General features: G+C 41.9%; 5 non-coding genes across 5 annotated transcripts; all 5 read left to right on the top strand.

Annotated features, from left to right (window-relative positions):
• The first annotated feature begins 1889 nt into the window (after nt 1-1889).
• On the top strand, nt 1890-1961 carry trnaq-uug (transfer RNA glutamine (anticodon UUG)). The gene has a single exon. It is a non-coding gene; the product is annotated as a tRNA-Gln (tRNA).
• Nucleotides 1962-4390: 2429 nt separating this feature from the next.
• trnaq-uug (transfer RNA glutamine (anticodon UUG)) lies at nt 4391-4462 on the top strand. The gene has a single exon. It is a non-coding gene; the product is annotated as a tRNA-Gln (tRNA).
• Nucleotides 4463-6891: 2429 nt separating this feature from the next.
• trnaq-uug (transfer RNA glutamine (anticodon UUG)) lies at nt 6892-6963 on the top strand. Its single transcript has one exon. It is a non-coding gene; the product is annotated as a tRNA-Gln (tRNA).
• Nucleotides 6964-9399: 2436 nt separating this feature from the next.
• Nucleotides 9400-9471, top strand: trnaq-uug (transfer RNA glutamine (anticodon UUG)). The gene has a single exon. It is a non-coding gene; the product is annotated as a tRNA-Gln (tRNA).
• Nucleotides 9472-11900: 2429 nt separating this feature from the next.
• trnaq-uug (transfer RNA glutamine (anticodon UUG)) lies at nt 11901-11972 on the top strand. The gene has a single exon. It is a non-coding gene; the product is annotated as a tRNA-Gln (tRNA).
• Nucleotides 11973-16705: the final 4733 nt, after the last annotated feature.

Raw genomic sequence — 16705 nt, 5'->3', positions numbered from 1 at the left:
AAGAAAGTGTGAAACTTCATAGGTATTGTTTGGGGTCGGGCTTGTCAGTTTTGGAGCCCCAATCAAAGCTCAGTACAGGGGCCCCTCCACCTCTACCTGTCATGACCATCTTAGCATCAGCACACTCACCAGTGTCTGCCACAGTCCTCTGACATTACAAGGCTGGGCTAGAGTATCGTCAGTGAACTCGAAGTAAAGTGAAAATGGGAGAGCGAAATACATGTTCTTACCTTGTAGTACTTTTTCATGTTGCTGGCTTTCATTGACTGAAGCTGGCAGAGTTAGGTGGCTCAAATGTGTCATGGGGCTGAATTAAATTACCGTTTGTAAGTAGATAGCCGTGCAGATGGGGTGTGTAGGGCACTATGAAAACGGCGTTGCGGAGAACAGTGACAGAATCGCGGACTTCTGGGGGCTTTGTTCCACTATTCTGAAAAACTAGGAGTCTTCTGATTATGATTGTTCAACCAAACACTACACCTAGCTACTACACAAATAGAAAATAAAGATGTTATTAAATCATATTAATCAATACACATTACAAACTGAATGAAATAAGGATGTAAAAGACAGATGTGAAAAATACATTGCAAAATTGTTTCATTGTTGTAAAGTTTCCGACTTAAAATCCCGACTTAAAAAGCAGCATTTGAAATACACTTTTTAGGTTCAAATACATATTTTAAAGAACTATATTTTACTGAATCCGTTTCAGTGTTGTTATTGTTGTTTTCAAGTTTTACAGACGTGTCACTGCAGTGATGTTGTGTGTGGAGATTCTGTGCCAGAAATAGCAAAACATGACTGCCATGGCTTTAACCATGATCGGAGCCGCAATGTACATTATTCCTTATAAAAACAATCCTCAAATGCAGCATAAAGTATCCCGTCAATTTGCTACGCACTGAGAAAAGAAGGCAATTGTTGCAAGTTACAATTCAGCTTGTAATCTAACACTGCTACTAGGCATCAGGGGCCCCCTTAGCCCCTCGGGGCCCCAAGCCATTGCGTGGGTATTGTCGTGTATTTGGGAGTTATACAATAATATCAGTTCTCACACCAGCTATTAGTACATCAGACATTGACACCAAAGTTTCCAAGGAGACTAAACAAGACACTGAAGCTTCAAAAGCAGATCTCGTCTGATTGAGATGTGTCCTTTCATCTATGCAAATATATTGCAAGGCAACACAAGTTAAAATAAAAGCAATAATGTTATATACAATGACCCCATCCTGGTTTGGCCGGAACTAGCCAGGAGCTGGAGCTGAACCTGTGGGGGCCACTCCAGAGCCGGAGCCAGCAAACCCCGAGTATTGCCAACCCTAGTCCAGACCGCTCTGGCTCCCTGTAGAGCCCGCTCTCGCTCACCCCTCACCCTAACATGGTGAAACAAACTGCCCGTCCAACACTCGTAGCATTTTACAACATGCATTTCACAGCTCCCATTGGGTAACGGCGCACTCTCGACTCTGACTTTCAGGCCCAAGCAATAAAGAAACGTGTTAATATATTAATTCATTAATCAATAATCGAATATGGTTTGGTGTAAATACGTGTCTTTATTGATTAAATCAAGTACAGCTTCATCATTTCAATGCTTTATGGATTAGAGGAGCTGCTGAAATGGAGATTGTGAACAAATTCACTTCAATCTTTGTTCACGACTGTATCAATTTTGTCGAATACAATTAAGAATCACTATGTTTGACACAAATCCATTCACGTGTAGAACACTCATTTGCACTCATAATTGAGCCCTTTTCTGTTTCTTTCCCAACATTCATAAATATTTCAAACGCTATTATAAAGGAATACTGTTAAAGATTTACAGACATGGTTTAAAAACGAATTGTTTAGAGATCTCGTCGTGAAATGTGAAACAGAATGGTTCCGTGGTGTAATGGTTAGCACTTTGGACTTTGAATCCAGTGATCCGAGTTCAAATCTCGGTAGAACCTTCTTTTCACCCGTTGCCTCTTCATATGGGCTTCCCGTTGTCAGTAAGGTTTACCCCAAATTCCCTAAAACAGAAACATTCACAACTTGCTTCCTTGTTTGAGTTTCATGATAATATGCGATGCCAGAGCTGCTTTCTAAGCGCAATCTAACTTGCCTTACATGTACCAAGATCAAGTACCATATGAAGTGCATTTACGGAGGTGACAGCGAAAGCAACCATTAAAGTGCATTGACATGCTTATTTCTGTAGCCTACACTCACTACGATTTGTGACATTAAGAGTACGTTCAATGCCTACTCTCCCACACAAAGGGCTACATGCCCAACATATCTTTCATTAGGCTTTATTGGATGCTGGCCAATGCACCGGCTCCTGGGTCCTGAGCTCGTTCCAGTCTTATTCGTTGAGGAGCTGGAGCTGGCAGTGCTCGGCTTCATGGGAGTTCTGGAGCCTGAGCTGGGGTTTTGGAGCTGCTCCACTCTCTCCCCTGCCCCTTCCATGAAACTCCCCCACATGTTCGGTCCAGTTTCCTTGAATGAAGAAAGTGTGAAACTTCATAGGTATTGTTTGGGGTCGGGCTTGTCAGTTTTGGAGCCCCAATCAAAGCTCAGTACAGGGGCCCCTCCACCTCTACCTGTCATGACCATCTTAGCATCAGCACACTCACCAGTGTCTGCCACAGTCCTCTGACATTACAAGGCTGGGCTAGAGTATCGTCAGTAAACTCAAAGTAAAGTGAAAATGGGAGAGCGAAATACATGTTCTTACCTTGTAGTACTTTTTCATGTTGCTGGCTTTCATTGACTGAAGCTGGCAGAGTTAGGTGGCTCAAATGTGTCATGGGGCTGAATTAAATTACCGTTTGTAAGTAGATAGCCGTGCAGATGGGGTGTGTAGGGCACTATGAAAACGGCGTTGCGGAGAACAGTGACAGAATCGCGGACTTCTGGGGGCTTTGTTCCACTATTCTGAAAAACTAGGAGTCTTCTGATTATGATTGTTCAACCAAACACTACACCTAGCTACTACACAAATAGAAAATAAAGATGTTATTAAATCATATTAATCAATACACATTACAAACTGAATGAAATAAGGATGTAAAAGACAGATGTGAAAAATACATTGCAAAATTGTTTCATTGTTGTAAAGTTTCCGACTTAAAATCCCGACTTAAAAAGCAGCATTTGAAATACACTTTTTAGGTTCAAATACATATTTTAAAGAACTATATTTTACTGAATCCGTTTCAGTGTTGTTATTGTTGTTTTCAAGTTTTACAGACGTGTCACTGCAGTGATGTTGTGTGTGGAGATTCTGTGCCAGAAATAGCAAAACATGACTGCCATGGCTTTAACCATGATCGGAGCCGCAATGTACATTATTCCTTATAAAAACAATCCTCAAATGCAGCATAAAGTATCCCGTCAATTTGCTACGCACTGAGAAAAGAAGGCAATTGTTGCAAGTTACAATTCAGCTTGTAATCTAACACTGCTACTAGGCATCAGGGGCCCCCTTAGCCCCTCGGGGCCCCAAGCCATTGCGTGGGTATTGTCGTGTATTTGGGAGTTATACAATAATATCAGTTCTCACACCAGCTATTAGTACATCAGACATTGACACCAAAGTTTCCAAGGAGACTAAACAAGACACTGAAGCTTCAAAAGCAGATCTCGTCTGATTGAGATGTGTCCTTTCATCTATGCAAATATATTGCAAGGCAACACAAGTTAAAATAAAAGCAATAATGTTATATACAATGACCCCATCCTGGTTTGGCCGGAACTAGCCAGGAGCTGGAGCTGAACCTGTGGGGGCCACTCCAGAGCCGGAGCCAGCAAACCCCGAGTATTGCCAACCCTAGTCCAGACCGCTCTGGCTCCCTCTAGAGCCCGCTCTCGCTCACCCCTCACCCTAACATGGTGAAACAAACTGCCCGTCCAACACTCGTAGCATTTTACAACATGCATTTCACAGCTCCCATTGGGTAACGGCGCACTCTCGACTCTGACTTTCAGGCCCAAGCAATAAAGAAACGTGTTAATATATTAATTCATTAATCAATAATCGAATATGGTTTGGTGTAAATACGTGTCTTTATTGATTAAATCAAGTACAGCTTCATCATTTCAATGCTTTATGGATTAGAGGAGCTGCTGAAATGGAGATTGTGAACAAATTCACTTCAATCTTTGTTCACGACTGTATCAATTTTGTCGAATAGAATTAAGAATCACTATGTTTGACACAAATCCATTCACGTGTAGAACACTCATTTGCACTCATAATTGAGCCCTTTTCTGTTTCTTTCCCAACATTCATAAATATTTCAAACGCTATTATAAAGGAATACTGTTAAAGATTTACAGACATGGTTTAAAAACGAATTGTTTAGAGATCTCGTCGTGAAATGTGAAACAGAATGGTTCCGTGGTGTAATGGTTAGCACTTTGGACTTTGAATCCAGTGATCCGAGTTCAAATCTCGGTAGAACCTTCTTTTCACCCGTTGCCTCTTCATATGGGCTTCCCGTTGTCAGTAAGGTTTACCCCAAATTCCCTAAAACAGAAACATTCACAACTTGCTTCCTTGTTTGAGTTTCATGATAATATGCGATGCCAGAGCTGCTTTCTAAGCGCAATCTAACTTGCCTTACATGTACCAAGATCAAGTACCATATGAAGTGCATTTACGGAGGTGACAGCGAAAGCAACCATTAAAGTGCATTGACATGCTTATTTCTGTAGCCTACACTCACTACGATTTGTGACATTAAGAGTACGTTCAATGCCTACTCTCCCACACAAAGGGCTACATGCCCAACATATCTTTCATTAGGCTTTATTGGATGCTGGCCAATGCACCGGCTCCTGGGTCCTGAGCTCGTTCCAGTCTTATTCGTTGAGGAGCTGGAGCTGGCAGTGCTCGGCTTCATGGGAGTTCTGGAGCCGGAGCTGGGGTTTTGGAGCGGCTCCACTCTCTCCCCTGCCCCTTCCATGAAACTCCCCCACATGTTCGGTTCAGTTTCCTTGAATGAAGAAAGTGTGAAACTTCATAGGTATTGTTTGGGGTCGGGCTTGTCAATTTTGGAGCCCCAATCAAAGCTCAGAACAGGGGCCCCTCCACCTCTACCTGTCATGACCATTTTAGCGTCAGCACACTCACCAGTGTCTGCCACAGTCCTCTGACATTACAAGGCTGGGCTAGAGTATCGTCAGTGAACTCGAACTAAAGTGAAAATGGGAGAGCGAAATACATGTTCTTACCTTGTAGTACTTTTTCATGTTGCTGGCTTTCATTGACTGAAGCTGGCGGAGTTAGGTGGCTCAAATGTGTCATGGGGCTGAATTAAATTACCGTTTGTAAGTAGATAGCCGTGCAGATGGGGTGTGTAGGGCACTATGAAAACGGCGTTGCGGAGAACAGTGACAGAATCGCGGACTTCTGGGGGCTTTGTTCCGCTATTCTGAAAAACTAGGAGTCTTCTGATTATGATTGTTCAACCAAACACTACACCTAGCTACTACGCAAATAGAAAATAAAGATGTTATTAAATCATATTAATCAATACACATCACAAACTGAATGAAATAAGGATGTAAAAGACGGATGTGAAAAATACATTGCAAAATTGTTTCATTGTTGTAAAGTTTCCGACTTAAAATCCCGACTTAAAAAGCAGCATTTGAAATACACTTTTTAGGTTCAAATACATATTTTAAAGAACTATATTTTACTGAATCCGTTTCAGTGTTGTTATTGTTGTTTTCAAGTTTTACAGACGTGTCACTGCAGTGATGTTGTGTGTGGAGATTCTGTGCCAGAAATAGCAAAACATGACTGCCATGGCTTTAACCATGATCGGAGCCGCAATGTACATTATTCCTTATAAAAACAATCCTCAAATGCAGCATAAAGTATCCCGTCAATTTGCTACGCACTGAGAAAAGAAGGCAATTGTTGCAAGTTACAATTCACCTTGTTATCTAACACTGCTACTAGGCATCAGGGGCCCCCTTAGCCCCTCGGGGCCCCAAGCCATTGCGTGGGTATTGTCGTATATTTGGGAGTTATACAATAATATCAGTTCTCACACCAGCTATTAGTACATCAGACATTGACACCAAAGTTTCCAAGGAGACTAAACAAGACACTGAAGCTTCAAAAGCAGATCTCGTCTGATTGAGATGTGTCCTTTCATCTATGCAAATATATTGCAAGGCAACACAAGTTAAAATAAAAGCAATAATGTTATATACAATGACCCCATCCTGGTTTGGCCGGAACTAGCCAGGAGCTGGAGCTAAACCTGTGGGGGCCACTCCAGAGCCGGAGCCAGCAAACCCCGAGTATTGCCAACCCTAGTCCAGACCGCTCTGGCTCCCTCTAGAGCCCGCTCTCGCTCACCCCTCACCCTAACATGGTGAAACAAACTGCCCGTCCAACACTCGTAGCATTTTACAACATGCATTTCACAGCTCCCATTGGGTAACGGCGCACTCTCGACTCTGACTTTCAGGCCCAAGGAATAAGGAAACGTGTTAATATATTAATTCATTAATCAATAATCGAATATGGGTAGGTGAAAATACGTGTCTTTATTGATTAAATCATGTACAGCTTCATCATTTCAATGCTTTATGGATTAGAGGAGCTGCTGAAATGGAGATTTTGAACAAATTCACTTCAATCTTTGTTCACGACTGTATCAATTTTGTCGAATACAATTAAGAATCACTATGTTTGACACAAATCCATTCACGTGTAGAACACTCATTTGCACTCATAATTGAGCCCTTTTCTGTTTCTTTCCCAACATTCATAAATATTTCAAACGCTATTATAAAGGAATACTGTTAAAGATTTACAGACATGGTTTAAAAACGAATTGTTTAGAGATCTCATCGTGAAATGTGAAACAGAATGGTTCCGTGGTGTAATGTCTAGCACTTTGGACTTTGAATCCAGTGATCCGAGTTCAAATCTCGGTGGAACCTTCTTTTCACCCGTTGCCTCTTCATATGGGCTTCCCGTTGTCAGTAAGGTTTACCCCAAATTCCCTAAAACAGAAACATTCACAACTTGCTTCCTTGTTTGAGTTTCATGATAATATGCGATGCCAGAGCTGCTTTCTAAGCGCAATCTAACTTGCCTTACATGTACCAAGATCAAGTACCATATGAAGTGCATTTACGGAGGTGACAGCGAAAGCAACCATTAAAGTGCATTGACATGCTTATTTCTGTAGCCTACACTCACTACGATTTGTGACATTAAGAGTACGTTCAATGCCTACTCTCCCACACAAAGGGCTACATGCCCAACATATCTTTCATTAGGCTTTATTGGATGCTGGCCAATGCACCGGCTCCTGGGTCCTGGGTCCTGAGCGCGTTCCAGTCTTATTCGTTGAGGAGCTGGAGCTGGCAGTGCTCGGCTTCATGGGAGTTCTGGAGCCTGAGCTGGGGTTTTGGAGCTGCTCCACTCTCTCCCCTGCCCCTTCCATGAAACTCCCCCACATGTTCGGTCCAGTTTCCTTGAATGAAGAAAGTGTGAAACTTCATAGGTATTGTTTGGGGTCGGGCTTGTCAGTTTTGGAGCCCCAATCAAAGCTCAGTACAGGGGCCCCTCCACCTCTACCTGTCATGACCATCTTAGCATCAGCACACTCACCAGTGTCTGCCACAGTCCTCTGACATTACAAGGCTGGGCTAGAGTATCGTCAGTGAACTCGAAGTAAAGTGAAAATGGGAGAGCGAAATACATGTTCTTACCTTGTAGTACTTTTTCATGTTGCTGGCTTTCATTGACTGAAGCTGGCAGAGTTAGGTGGCTCAAATGTGTCATGGGGCTGAATTAAATTACCGTTTGTAAGTAGATAGCCGTGCAGATGGGGTGTGTAGGGCACTATGAAAACGGCGTTGCGGAGAACAGTGACAGAATCGCGGACTTCTGGGGGCTTTGTTCCACTATTCTGAAAAACTAGGAGTCTTCTGATTATGATTGTTCAACCAAACACTACACCTAGCTACTACACAAATAGAAAATAAAGATGTTATTAAATCATATTAATCAATACACATTACAAACTGAATGAAATAAGGATGTAAAAGACAGATGTGAAAAATACATTGCAAAATTGTTTCATTGTTGTAAAGTTTCCGACTTAAAATCCCGACTTAAAAAGCAGCATTTGAAATACACTTTTTAGGTTCAAATACATATTTTAAAGAACTATATTTTACTGAATCCGTTTCAGTGTTGTTATTGTTGTTTTCAAGTTTTACAGACGTGTCACTGCAGTGATGTTGTGTGTGGAGATTCTGTGCCAGAAATAGCAAAACATGACTGCCATGGCTTTAACCATGATCGGAGCCGCAATGTACATTATTCCTTATAAAAACAATCCTCAAATGCAGCATAAAGTATCCCGTCAATTTGCTACGCACTGAGAAAAGAAGGCAATTGTTGCAAGTTACAATTCAGCTTGTAATCTAACACTGCTACTAGGCATCAGGGGCCCCCTTAGCCCCTCGGGGCCCCAAGCCATTGCGTGGGTATTGTCGTGTATTTGGGAGTTATACAATAATATCAGTTCTCACACCAGCTATTAGTACATCAGACATTGACACCAAAGTTTCCAAGGAGACTAAACAAGACACTGAAGCTTCAAAAGCAGATCTCGTCTGATTGAGATGTGTCCTTTCATCTATGCAAATATATTGCAAGGCAACACAAGTTAAAATAAAAGCAATAATGTTATATACAATGACCCCATCCTGGTTTGGCCGGAACTAGCCAGGAGCTGGAGCTGAACCTGTGGGGGCCACTCCAGAGCCGGAGCCAGCAAACCCCGAGTATTGCCAACCCTAGTCCAGACCGCTCTGGCTCCCTCTAGAGCCCGCTCTCGCTCACCCCTCACCCTAACATGGTGAAACAAACTGCCCGTCCAACACTCGTAGCATTTTACAACATGCATTTCACAGCTCCCATTGGGTAACGGCGCACTCTCGACTCTGACTTTCAGGCCCAAGCAATAAAGAAACGTGTTAATATATTAATTCATTAATCAATAATCGAATATGGTTTGGTGTAAATACGTGTCTTTATTGATTAAATCAAGTACAGCTTCATCATTTCAATGCTTTATGGATTAGAGGAGCTGCTGAAATGGAGATTGTGAACAAATTCACTTCAATCTTTGTTCACGACTGTATCAATTTTGTCGAATAGAATTAAGAATCACTATGTTTGACACAAATCCATTCACGTGTAGAACACTCATTTGCACTCATAATTGAGCCCTTTTCTGTTTCTTTCCCAACATTCATAAATATTTCAAACGCTATTATAAAGGAATACTGTTAAAGATTTACAGACATGGTTTAAAAACGAATTGTTTAGAGATCTCGTCGTGAAATGTGAAACAGAATGGTTCCGTGGTGTAATGGTTAGCACTTTGGACTTTGAATCCAGTGATCCGAGTTCAAATCTCGGTAGAACCTTCTTTTCACCTGTTGCCTCTTCATATGGGCTTCCCGTTGTCAGTAAGGTTTACCCCAAATTCCCTAAAACAGAAACATTCACAACTTGCTTCCTTGTTTGAGTTTCATGATAATATGCGATGCCAGAGCTGCTTTCTAAGCGCAATCTAACTTGCCTTACATGTACCAAGATCAAGTACCATATGAAGTGCATTTACGGAGGTGACAGCGAAAGCAACCATTAAAGTGCATTGACATGCTTATTTCTGTAGCCTACACTCACTACGATTTGTGACATTAAGAGTACGTTCAATGCCTACTCTCCCACACAAAGGGCTACATGCCCAACATATCTTTCATTAGGCTTTATTGGATGCTGGCCAATGCACCGGCTCCTGGGTCCTGAGCTCGTTCCAGTCTTATTCGTTGAGGAGCTGGAGCTGGCAGTGCTCGGCTTCATGGGAGTTCTGGAGCCGGAGCTGGGGTTTTGGAGCGGCTCCACTCTCTCCCCTGCCCCTTCCATGAAACTCCCCCACATGTTCGGTTCAGTTTCCTTGAATGAAGAAAGTGTGAAACTTCATAGGTATTGTTTGGGGTCGGGCTTGTCAATTTTGGAGCCCCAATCAAAGCTCAGAACAGGGGCCCCTCCACCTCTACCTGTCATGACCATTTTAGCGTCAGCACACTCACCAGTGTCTGCCACAGTCCTCTGACATTACAAGGCTGGGCTAGAGTATCGTCAGTGAACTCGAACTAAAGTGAAAATGGGAGAGCGAAATACATGTTCTTACCTTGTAGTACTTTTTCATGTTGCTGGCTTTCATTGACTGAAGCTGGCGGAGTTAGGTGGCTCAAATGTGTCATGGGGCTGAATTAAATTACCGTTTGTAAGTAGATAGCCGTGGAGATGGGGTGTGTAGGGCACTATGAAAACGGCGTTGCGGAGAACAGTGACAGAATCGCGGACTTCTGGGGGCTTTGTTCCGCTATTCTGAAAAACTAGGAGTCTTCTGATTATGATTGTTCAACCAAACACTACACCTAGCTACTACGCAAATAGAAAATAAAGATGTTATTAAATCATATTAATCAATACACATCACAAACTGAATGAAATAAGGATGTAAAAGACGGATGTGAAAAATACATTGCAAAATTGTTTCATTGTTGTAAAGTTTCCGACTTAAAATCCCGACTTAAAAAGCAGCATTTGAAATACACTTTCTAGGTTCAAATACATATTTTAAAGAACTATATTTAACTGAATCCGTTTCAGTGTTGTTATTGTTGTTTTCAAGTTTTACAGACGTGTCACTGCAGTGATGTTGTGTGTGTAGGTTCTGTGCCAGAAATAGCAAAACATGACTGCCATGGCTTTAACAATGATCGGAGCCGCAATGTTCATTATTCCTTATAAAAACAATCCTCAAATGCAGCATAAAGTATCCCGTCAATTTGCTACGCACTGAGAAAAGAAGGCAATTGTTGCAAGTTACAATTCAGCTTGTAATCTAACACTGCTACTAGGCATCAGGGGCCCCCTTAGCCCCTCGGGGCCCCAAGCCATTGTGTGGGTATTGTCGTGTATTTGGGAGTTATACAATAATATCAGTTCTCACACCAGCTATTAGTACATCAGACATTGACACCAAAGTTTCCAAGGAGACTAAACAAGACACTGAAGCTTCAAAAGCAGATCTCGTCTGATTGAGATGTGTCCTTTCATCTATGCAAATATATTGCAAGGCAACACAAGTTAAAATAAAAGCAATAATGTTATATACAATGACCCCATCCTGGTTTGGCCGGAACTAGCCAGGAGCTGGAGCTGAACCTGTGGGGGCCACTCCAGAGCCGGAGCCAGCAAACCCCGAGTATTGCCAACCCTAGTCCAGACCGCTCTGGCTCCCTCTTTTGCCCGGTCTCGCTCACCCCTCACCCTAACATGGTGAAACAAACTGCCCGTCCAACACTCGTAGCATTTTACAACATGCATTTCACAGCTCCCATTGGTTAACGGCGCACTCTCGACTCTGACTTTCAGGCCAAAGGAATAAGGAAACGTGTTAATATATTAATTCATTAATCAATAATCGAATATGGGTAGGTGTAAATACGTGTCTTTATTGATTAAATCATGTACAGCTTCATCATGTCAATGCTTTATGGATTAGAGGAGCTGCTGAAATGGAGATTTTGAACAAATTCACTTCAATCTTTGTTCACGACTGTATCAATTTTGTCGAATACAATTAAGAATCACTATGTTTGACACAAATCCATTCACGTGTAGAACACTCATTTGCACTCATAATTGAGCCCTTTTCTGTTTCTTTCCCAACATTCATAAATATTTCAAACGCTATTATAAAGGAATACTGTTAAAGATTTACAGACATGGTTTAAAAACGAATTGTTTAGAGATCTCATCATGAAATGTGAAGCAGAATGGTTCCGTGGTGTAATGGTTAGCACTTTGGACTTTGAATCTAGTGATCTGAGTTCAAATCTCGGTGGAACCTTCTTTTCACCCGTTGCCTCTTTATATGGGCTTCCCGTTGTCAGTAAGGTTTACCCCAAATTCCCTAAAACAGAAACATTCACAACTTGCTTCCTTGTTTGAGTTTCATGATAATATGCGATGCCAGAGCTGCTTTCTAAGCGCAATCTAACTTCCCTTACATGTACCAAGATCAAGTACCATATGAAGTGCATTTATGGAGGTGACAGCGAAAGCAACCATTAAAGTGCATTGACATGCTTATTTCTGTAGCCTACACTCACTACGATTTGTGACATTAAGAGTACGTTTAATGCCTACTCTCCCACACAAAGGGCTACATGCCCAACATATCTTTCATTAGGCTTTATTGGATGCTGGCCAATGCACCGGCTCCTGGGTCCTGAGCTCGTTCCAGTCTTATTCGTTGAGGAGCTGGAGCTGGCAGTGCTCGGCTTCATGGGAGTTCTGGAGCCGGAGCTGGGGTTTTGGAGCTGCTCCACTCTCTCCCCTGCCCCTTCCATGAAACTCCCCCACATGTTCGGTCCAGTTTCCTTGAATGAAGAAAGTGTGAAACTTCATACGTATTGTTTGGGGTCGGGCTTGTCAATTTTGGAGCCCCAATCAAAGCTCAGTACAGGGGCCCCTCCACCTCTACCTGTCATGACCATTTTAGCGTCAGCACACTCACCAGTGTCTGCCACAGTCCTCTGACATTACAAGGCTGGGCTAGAGTATCGTCAGTGAACTCGAACTAAAGTGAAAATGGGAGAGCGAAATACATGTTCTTACCTTGTAGTACTTTTTCATGTTGCTGGCTTTCATTGACTGAAGCTGGCGGAGTTAGGTGGCTCAAATGTGTCATGGGGCTGAATTAAATTACCGTTTGTAAGTAGATAGCCGTGCAGATGGGGTGTGTAGGGCACTATGAAAACGGCGTTTGCGGAGAACAGTGACAGAATCGCGGACTTCTGGGGGCTTTGTTCCGCTATTCTGAAAAACTAGGAGTCTTCTGATTATGATTGTTCAACCAAACACTACACCTAGCTACTACGCAAATAGAAAATAAAGATGTTATTAAATCATATTAATCAATACACATCACAAACTGAATGAAATAAGGATGTAAAAGACGGTTGTGAAAAATACATTGCAAAACTGTTTCATTGTTGTAAAGTTTCCGACTTAAAATCCCGACTTAAAAAGCAGCATTTGAAATACACTTTTTAGGTTCAAATACATATTTTAAAGAACTATATTTAACTGAATCCGTTTCAGTGTTGTTATTGTTGTTTTCAAGTTTTACAGACGTGTCACTGCAGTGATGTTGTGTGTGTAGGTTCTGTGCCAGAAATAGCAAAACATGACTGCCATGGCTTTAACCATGATCGGAGCCGCAATGTACATTATTCCTTATAAAACAATCCTCAAATGCAGCATAAAGTATCCCGTCAATTTGCTACGCACTTTTCATCAGGAGCTTTTGATCACGAACAATAAGGTCACTGACAGAAGATTGTCATCAACAAGTTTTCTGTTGGAAATCACTACTTAAGCTGCGGTAAAAATCAATAGAGCTCCAATAAATAGCACGCAACAGATACAGTGCGTACTGAATTCAGTAGCTACATCAACTAAACCTGGTCACTTAATGTCTCGTTTGCTTTCGATTGAAGACTTCTCAATGTCCTACAGCGATTCCAAAGTCCTACAGTTACCCACTACACTTGTAGCCTTTTCAACTCTGTAACGTCAGCCCGTTGTATCGATAACACCTGCTACATGGTTGTACCTAATCAGGCTTCCTGTAGAAACTGTACAACTGGCAGGCATCACTCTGTCGGCTTGTTTCCATGGGCTGCGGTTCACATCGTGCAGACTTTTGTCGTTCTGCAAGGAATCTGACCATAGAGTCAATGCTCAGACTTTCGTCGTATTCGTGTGACTTCAGAGCTTTGAATACAAACACACTTCTTAGCATAACAATACTAAATACTGCAACACAAATAGCACACACTGGTGTGAAAAAATGCCCTAATGTATTTTCGCGTTTATTAGGCTATGAGGATTCAGCCGTAAAATACTCTTATTTTTCTCACCACACGATTCATTGTATTGCCACTGCAGGATTCTATAACCAGGTCTCCCGCATCGCAGTGTAGAGACTTTACCCTATCACTAAACAGAGAGCTGTCACAAGCACTACATTACAAATAAAAGGTGGTACTAACAAAACATGAGTTTTGAACTGAGAAAAGAAGGAAATTGTTGCAAGTTACAATTCAGCTTGTAATTTAAAACTGCTACTAGGCATCAGTGGCCCCCTTAGCCCCTCGGGGCCCCAAGCCATTGCGTGGGTATTGTCGTGTATTTGGGAGTTATACAATAATATCAGTTCTCACACCAGCTATTAGTACATCAGACATTGACACCAAAGTTTCCAAGGAGACTAAACAAGACACTGAAGCTTCAAAAGCAGATCTCGTCTGATTGAGATGTGTCCTTTCATCTATGCAAATATATTGCAAGGCAACACAAGTTAAAATAAAAGCAATAATGTTATATACAATGACCCCATCCTGGTTTGGCCGGAACTACCCAGGAGCTGGAGCTGAACCTGTGGGGGCCACTCCAGAGCCGGAGCCAGCAAACCCCGAGTATAGTTCTTTGAAATATATATTTTAACCTAAAAAGTGTATTTCAAATGCTCCTTTTAAAGAAGGTACATTTTTGCAATGTAATTTGCAGATCCGTATTTTAAATATTTATTTTATTCAGTTTGTGTTGTGTATTTATTAATACTACCTTTATTTTGTATTTGTGTTGTAAATATTTCAACTACCACTCAGAAATAAAAGAAAGTGGTCCAGGGAATCAAAGCTAGAAAGAATAGTGTACACAGTATATAGGGCAACAAATACAATAATGGTTCCCTCAAAAATATCATCAGATTGGCCAAACCACTTACATAAATACATATTATTGATAACAGCAACATAGGCAATATGCAAAAGTCCAAAAACTCTTCCAGTGGTGCCTGGATCTTACCACAGTCCCCAAACATTCAATTGTCCATCCACAGTAAAGTCAGTAAATCCCAGATGAAAGGTGGAAAACCCAAGCACCAAAGAAGTCATCAACAAATACCCAAAAGGTCAAGTCCATATCTTGTCAACTCCCAGAAGTAGATTCTTGAAGTTAAAAAAAAAAAAAAACAGATGGTGATTCGCTCTTCCAGAAGAAAACCAAAATAAGCTTGCCGTTGGCCCCAGAAAATGAAAAGTCCTTCTACGGAGAGATTACTGTCTTTGGCTAGCACCAAAAAAAAAAAAAAAACATATACACAGACCTGCTGTATTGTTCTCCCAACAGCCATTTCCCCGCTGTCAACATGCAGTGGACATCTTTAAAATGAAAGTGAGACTCTCTTATAGAAACACACTCCCCTTATGTGGCATCGCTACAGTGTATTTTCTAGTTCTACAGTTTGTGTAGTAACTAGTTCTACAGTTTGGTTGAACAATTAAAGTGTTTATTTACCCGAATTTCCTACACACCCCATCTGCACGTCTATCTATTTATAAACGGTAATTTAATTCAGCCTCATGACACATTTGAGCCACCGTACCTCTGCCAGCTTCAGTCAGTGAAAGACCGCAAAGTGAAGACGTTTTCCAAGGTAAGAAAATCCTTCACTCTCCTATTTTATAGTTCGAGTGCACTGATGATATTCTAGCCCACCCTTATAATGACACAGGATTGTGGCAGACACTGGTGTGTGTGGTGACGCTACAATTGTCATGACAGGTAGAGGTGGAGGGGCCCCTAAACTGAGCTTTGATTGGGGTCCCAAAATTGACAAACATGCCCCTGGCCAGTAGGCAACCTCAAGCAATCAAAGGAGAGTCTTTAACTGTAGTGTTCTGTGTGTGTTTTACTGAACAGACTTTGTGCCCTGTGTCAGATGTCGATAGTACAATAAAACATGTACTTATAACGCTTTTCAACCAACATGGTGCCTGTGCTGGTTCAGAGCTGGTGCCTAATCTGGAACCGTTCTGCGCTTTTCCACTGCCAAAAAACTGGTTCGGCACGGAGCCGCTTTTTCGGGCACCAAAAACCTGCTTGTCTGGAACCAAGGAACGTGTGACGTTAGGGGCCAGGGGGCGGGGTAAAGTTGTCTCTACAGAAAGTTATTTGCTGGTGTTCAACCGCCATTTTTAAAATGACAGCAGAGACTCGAGCAGTGAGGAGAGTTTTTATAAAAATTAGCAAAATCAGCAGCAAACAGTGGTCTGTTGAGGAGAGAGACACTTTAGTAACAATATGGTCTCACCAGGTCAACTAAGTAGTTAGGAGTTGGCAAATGGCAGCAATGAGAGATGACGGAGCGCACCTTCCATGAAAGGAAAGACGTGTTACAGCAATATTATGATGGAAAGTTAATGCGACGATATAGATTGGACAGAAATTGAAATTTGTTTGTTAATGAACTGGTCATTAACTGGTCCTTAACTGGGCAGTTTCTTCCGCCACTGGCAGAAATGCAGTGTTACACCGAATCCAGTGCCCCTCTGAATCATGTGTCCCTGGTTGGTTTGCGCAGGATTAATAAGTTATGAATACATTCATTTTCATAGCACAGGGTGAATTACACAAAACATACATATTTTACAGCAAGTGAGGATCAAATACACAATAACTCATAGGCGCCGACTATGCTGGGGCTCAAGGGCTTCAGCCTCCACCGAACAG

Source organism: Amia ocellicauda, chromosome 17 (assembly GCF_036373705.1).
Source record: "Amia ocellicauda isolate fAmiCal2 chromosome 17, fAmiCal2.hap1, whole genome shotgun sequence".
In the NCBI taxonomy this organism is placed as follows: Eukaryota; Metazoa; Chordata; class Actinopteri; order Amiiformes; family Amiidae; genus Amia; species Amia ocellicauda.
The sequence above is the reverse complement of the archived record's forward strand: the minus strand, read 5'-3'. Positions and strand labels throughout refer to the sequence as shown.